This window comes from Teleopsis dalmanni, chromosome 1, assembly GCF_002237135.1.
Source record: "Teleopsis dalmanni isolate 2A chromosome 1, ASM223713v2, whole genome shotgun sequence".
Classification (NCBI taxonomy): domain Eukaryota; kingdom Metazoa; phylum Arthropoda; class Insecta; order Diptera; family Diopsidae; genus Teleopsis; species Teleopsis dalmanni.
The window spans coordinates 90,809,394-90,816,858 of NC_051846.1; positions in this window are offsets into that span (position 1 = coordinate 90,809,394).

The window sequence follows — 7,465 nt, forward strand, 5'->3', positions numbered from 1 at the left end:
CATGAAACTTATCAGTGCAACTAATTGTTTTGCATTTTTTCCCCACTGATTCTCTTTAACACTACCTTGGCATTTTTAACTTTTACTCAACGAATTTATTTCTACAATATTGACGGAAAGTCAATCTATAAATTCCTTAACATAATACCCAATTTACATTTCTTTAAAGATTTGTTTCAATAGAGATTTTTTCCTCTGAACCGAATCTTATTGAAATAGCGACAATGCAAAATAGCTCAGCGTGACTTCTTTCATAGAAAGATTTTTCTGAGCTAAAATATTATTTACATATATTTGAGATACATGCTGATATTGTAATATTGAATAGGGAATTTGAAAAATTATACAGAAGCATTTATTTATGCATTTCAAAAATACAAAATATTATTTACAAATATAAAAATAATTCAGGTTTTTTATATTAAAAGAAACTTTTTGTATTAAGGAAATGTATTTCTATATAAATTATTATATTAATAAGAAATATGTAAGGCGAATATATTATTATATGGTTAGGTTAGGTTAGGTTGGAGTAGCGGCTTTCAAAACCAAAGGCCAATTGAACACAAATAATGGCCAGTTGCGATATTATGAAAAGAAGCATTACTTTTATGCTACATCGCGATAGCCATCAAAACAGGTATAAGGACCAATACGGTCTGCTTTGACAACATTGAAAAGAACAGACACGACTCAACATTTAACTAAAAGTGAAACAATTTGACAAGTCAATAAATTTGGCTACATCTCAATTCTCATTTTAAAAGATGAAGATGATTCTTTTGATCAAAAATAGGCACTAACACATAAAACCAAATACCAATCATTATAGGATAGATCAAATTTTATTATATGTAATATAATGAAATTAATACGCAGTGAGCTATCAGTTCCGATAACGTTGTGCTGAGTAGATTCCCCTTTGGCAATAACTGCTGACTGATACGTTTCTTGTCTAAATTGGATCAAGTAAAGTTTGTATTCTGACAAGAATCTTTATCTACGTAGATTTTTTAAACTATTGTTAAAATTTTTTATATAAAATTGTTAATATTTATATTAATATACATATTTCGTATTGATATATACGGTAGTAACTTTTTTCATTTAGTTTACGTTCTTTAAAAACTTTCTAAAAATTAAAACTCAAATTTAAATCTATACTATAGGAGCAACTGAGCCCCAAGATTTCAAATTAAATCAGTAGGAACAAACTGTGATTAATTAGGATCGACTATAATTCTATAAAATTTTATTGCATACAATTACTTAAATGTATATTTCTCTGAACGTCTGCAATTATCAAAACAAATACGCAAACATTTTGAAGGAAATCTATATTAAAATAAACAGCACACACAAATCCATATACGGCGTGCAGTACTTATTGAGGAAATATGGTATACCAAACATATTAAGAATTATAAACAAAATTAACCTTACTGTATATAATTGGTTGACAATTTATCAAATAAAAAGGTTTCTATTTATAACGAAAACCGATAGGCTGACCTACTTAGCACTATGTAATTTCATAATAATCTCTAGCAGCAGATCTTAGATCAGCCATCGAATAATCATGAAGCTTTTGTGGAATATATAAATTATTTAGTGAGAAGGGTAGGACTCTGCAGAAACCCGCCAGCTATCAAAGAGTAAAAGTGCTCAGATTCACTAACTTGAAAAAGACTCAACATGAACATGAACTTGAAGTATACTTCTTTTAATTGTAAGATTACGGCTTTCAACCTAATTTGAAAATTTTTTTCTATATTATTTCAAAAATATTTTATATTGTCAGATGAACTATATCGTTCTTTAATTACAGGAGTGCAGCAAAACAAAGAAGAAGATTCCAAGTCAGTAACGAAACTTTTTAATAATGAAATAGGGAAAGAATATATATAATATATATTTTCCATCGTCCAAACAATACTTCAGTATTGAAAATCTAAGAGATATTTTCTTTGCACTTCTGCAAATATCACACTTACAACTATGTATAAGTATATTTATTTAAATATTTTGCGTTGATAAACACATTTTATGGTTCATGTTTTAACTCTGATTTAACTCTGATCAACTCTGATTTTGCTTTGACGAGAGATAAATAAAAGTAGCAATCGCTGACTATTATTGTTAAAAGTTATAGGAAAGTAGTACCTTTCAGATCAACAGAAATTGGGCTAATAATTTTTGAAAAGCCAGATTAATGCGATAACACCAAATATAGAAACCCTGATTTTATTCATAGAAAGAAATCAAAAGTACCTCAGATATTATCGGTTATAATGGAACTGCAGATTCGTAGAAGGCATGTAGCCAGACTGGATCTGCCCTGTTGAGTTTTTTGTAGTACCTGTCTACCGGCTCTCGAAATGAAGACATGCTTGTTGTGTATTACACATAATCAAAGATTGCAATTAATTTGTACTTTTCATTGTATTTAATATAATATTTAATATTTAATTTTAATAAATTTTTCGGACATATATTTATGAATTTACCCGAACACTTGGAACAAAAAATATTTGAGTCTATGGGTTTCATACACTGATCGTATGAAATAGATCAGTCATATCTATCATAGATTGTATGATAGATTTTTGATATCAATATTTTTTTCGTGTCTTGTATGTGAAAACCCCCTGCACATTCAGACAAAATAAATGTCTCATAAATTATGATATGCACTTTTGTCGGTTTCACGCTTTCACTTTGATCATATTACTTAAAGTGAACATATTGACTCATGCTTTTACATATAGGTATAACTTAAGAAATGAGGAAATGTCTGGCATGTGTAGTCGTTGCACTAAAAAACCCCAAATTCCAAAAAGGAAGAGTAATATAAGTAATATAAGTATTCTTCTTAAATATGTTTTATTAAATATGTTAGAATAGTAAAAGTAGAATTTAATATATTAAAGTGTATTATTTAGTAATAATAAGGAAGTAGTCACTCATAGAAATGGTTACCCATAGTAAATAAGACATTATAAATTATTGTTAGTATATAAATAAAAAATGGTGTAATATCAAGAGTTTTTAATAATAATTCAGATTCAATTATATCTAAGAAAGAAATGTCTGTTCGTTTTTTCTTTTGAATCGTGTTTTATCCAGCATTTAGATGCTAAAAGAATATTAAGGGGCTGGAGAGCTTAGACTTAAATTTAAAAATCCTTATACCACTCTTTGAGGTCGATTCATATACTCTTATGTATAACAAAACTTAGTTGAAGCGAAATGAAATATTAACTTTACAAGGATTCTTCTTCTACAAGTTTATGCTCAACATCTTACCTCCTACCAAATTCAAAATTTATGTTTTAATTATTGATACTGCGGGTTTAATATTAATCCTTTATTATTTAATATTAATAAAATTCTTCGTTATTTCCGGTTTTTATTAATTCTTTAAAGTTGGCTTAATGTGCTGTATGTAGTAAATATTTGACTTAAACTTAATACGAATAACACGATATTTATAAGCAATATCAGTTCTTTTTAAAAAGATTATGTGAATAATTCAATTTCAGATGAAAAACTATAAATATGGAATAATATCTCGTGCGGAAGTTTCTATTAGTAGCTTAATTTAATTTAATTCTGTTTTAATTAACTGTTAACAAATTTATTAAAATAATGAATGTGCTAGCAAAAATAATATTCTAAAAAATGTTTAAATAGTGGAAAGCAGTGAATTACTGTAGATGTGAGAAGAACTTTAAAGTGCATAGAAATGCTCCGTTCGTTGCTGTTCAGCGACGTTCTAACGATGTTTTAATGCAAGCAAATATTTTATGAAATTTTTTGGTATCCAAATTTAAAATTAGTTTTAGGCACGTGCATCGACGTTGTGTGAACAATTTTTTATTCACAGCAAACAATGCTTTTTAGACAACAATTTTCACACATGCTTCTTCTTTCATTTTTAGCTTTCATTTTAGTGGGTCTATTGAGGTAGGTGTCGTACTTATCTGCTGGATTTTATAATTAAAATAGTTTTGAAAATTAGCTTCTGCATTACTTGGTGCAAAATGCATAGCTATAATTATTTAAAATTTAAAAAATTTTGTTTTTTTATTAAAGAAAATATTGGTTATCTTTATTATGTAAAATCATATTAAAATAAATGATTCAGTTTCTTATTAATAATTCGTGAGCATTATTAAAAATATTTGCTAATATTACATCAAAAGTCAAAATAAAAAATTAAAAAAAATAAAATAATATGTATTTATATGTTAACACTTTAGTCGTTTTCTTTTTTGAGGATCCTGAGGACTTCAAGACGTCCCTCTGAAAAGTTCATAAGCTTTGCCAGAGAATCTAAATAGTTTTAACCCTTGGGTTTTTAATAATACCGTAGCACAATAAGCCTATAGGTCTAAGTGGATCCCTAACCTATGTGTGTTCGAATTTTTGTACGATTTCTATTGAGTAAATTAGAAATTTTAAAAATAAACATGAAATAAAAAATAAAATAATTAATTTGATTTATGTGAAATTAAATAAGATATTTCAAAATAGAATTTATTTCATTAAATTAATTTCATGTGAACATATAATCCATAACAATTAGGAAAATATATTGATTTGACAGATTACAAACTTTATAATTAATCTTATAATTGTATGAATATCAATTCAATGAATCAATGAATATTTCCTTTATTAATGAATTAAATATATTCATTAAAGTCAAAGCTGTCAGAAGCCAATAATCTTTTGTATTTTTAGAGAAATGATCAATCAATCTATGCAATTATGCTTCTGTGCAAATTAAAGTACAGGTTAAAATCATAAGGTAGGAAGTTTGTGAAACACCTAAGAAAAAAATCAAAAAACTATTATTGTGTAAGTAATTGACAATAGGGGTAAATATATTCAATTGTGATGGAATACGTTCTTAAAAGTTTGAGTTTAATTAAATCAAAGCTAAAAGACTTAATTTCAATTAAAAGAATTTGAAACCTAAGAATGAGAGCAAATAGTAAAACACTCGAAACTTTTTCAATTGTTCAAGTTGTGCAAAGATTTAACAAAGTATATTTAAGGAAGTGGAAACCCAATTGTATTACATAAAGTTTATTGCTGCGAAAGAAACTCATACGCACTGTTGGTCATTTATGATATAAGAAGCTTGAAGAACTCGTTATATGTTTAAATAAATGACTCTTAATAACAATTTCACTTTGACACAACCAATTACATAAAATTGTGATGTTAATAAGAAACATATACAGTAAATTTTATATATACTCGTAACGATATGTAATAGGCAAACACTGTACATAAAGTTTTACTTCCCTAACACATCAGTGCACATTTCGGAAAAATCATTATCATCACCATTTTCAATTTGTTTTTTTATATTATTACTGGAGGCCAATGTGAACATACTTTGAAAGAGGAAACAAATCGAAAAAATGTACTTTTACATGCTGTTAAGGAAGGAGATTCTGTTTTGTTCAGTAGATAAAAAGCATCCTTCATTACTTAATATGCTCGGCTGGTTCTTTGACCTTCGCAGTAATACAACTAATTGCCTAGCTTTATAACTGACTTCGCATTCTTGGCATTGTTACTAAGAAATCAAATATTGGGAACATCGACACCACTTGAAGGTCAATCAGAATAAAAACGAGTATATTAGTTAAATGGTTGTAAAGTGAATCGAAAGGAAGTGTTCCTAAAGTGCATTAGTTTTCAAGTAGCCGTCATCAATATTAATTGATATCTACCACTTAGAAGTTTATTAAGTAAACATTTGAAATCACTTCCTACTTTTAGTTAATGCTTAGATTGATTTTAATTTTTTGTTTCAGTTTTTTGATCAATTAGGCAAACTCCTCTTGTTTATCTGAATGAATAATATGTATAAATGATATATTAATTGAAAATTGATTATTTTTTTGAATAATTATTGCTTTTGCTATATTTTCTTGTAATGTTGTAGTTCACGGCGGTAGAATTACGGCTAGACTAGGTCACTAACTTAAAATTATTTTGTAAAATTAATTTAATTTAGAATTTTTAAATAATATAAAACAATTATATGTCATTTAGTATAGTTTTTTTTTGAAATTATAAATGATTTGTCTAAAATAATTCCTTTTTGGTGTTTTCAGAATATTGATGTATGAGTATTATATTTTAAATAGTTATGACTTCCGAGAATGATTCCTTTATGCTTCTTAGTTTAATAAGTAGTTTAATTACTGTCATATAAAATGTTACATTTTAATGAATTGAACATTTTAATGAAAATAAGAAAAAAATTCACAATTTCTTTAGTAATGCTTAAATATCTTACTTATATCAGAAGAACTCGTAAGTACCTCACATTTGAGGCCAATATCAGAAAAATTATACATGGTAAAGGACAATTTCTATCACAAAAAAATATTAGGAATCGATATATGAAAAGCATATAAAAAGATATGAAAACATATGCAAATATTTTTAAAAAAACTAATATTTCGTTTTTCGATAAATACTAGCAATAGATCACAATCACTGTCACAGACTTTAAAATGATGTACTCAAATACACCAAATTAACTTTGCATGTTGAAAACGATTTTAATTTTTAGAATTAATTTGTAATTACTAAACAGAAATTTTAAATAAAATATGAATATAATAATATAGTACAGCTTTAAAAAACTTCTTAAAAAAGAACTATTGTTCTTGAAATGATCCGGTTATCGTAACATAAAAGAAACCGAAAAGAAGTTCGCGACAATGCTGAATATCTACTCATAAGTCATTTGATAAGAATTATTTATAAATAAATCAAAATTAAGGAAAACTATCGAAATATTTTTTATTAATATAAAATCAGCATTCGCAAGCAAGAATATATTAGGATTTGCTAAATATTTTACTAAATTGATTTATTACCAAACAAGTTGTTTTCATTAACGTTTTACAAAAATTGGAAAACAAATATTTCTTATATTTCTAAAATCTAAAATCTTTCTAAAATAAAATAAAAAAAGTACTGACACTTGGGAATCAGAATATGGCAACCACGATTGATTTTTTGTGTTATTTTCCTACCCTTGTAAAATGAATGTCAAAATGTCAGCTCCTTAGAATACCCTAATTTTGGACGAGGATAGTACCTCCCGATCTAGTAGTTTTCCTCTGATATATATTAAAGTCTGATAAACACCAATAATGTGACTAATGGTTTTATCTGCTTCAAAGTAGGGACAACATTTTGGGTCGATTTTATTGAGATTATAACGAATGCGGTGATGATTCATCAGATTATCTGCCAGCACCTTCCATTTCATTCTACTTAGAAGGGACTCCTTTCGTAGTTAAATAGATGCACAAGCTTTTTAGACTGTCAATTAGTTGAAGCGTCGCGCCTGTAGCGGCTTATTTCGGCTCCAAGTCATTTTTTAATTATAGACTTAGTTATAGATCAACATAAAGCACGTAAGAAT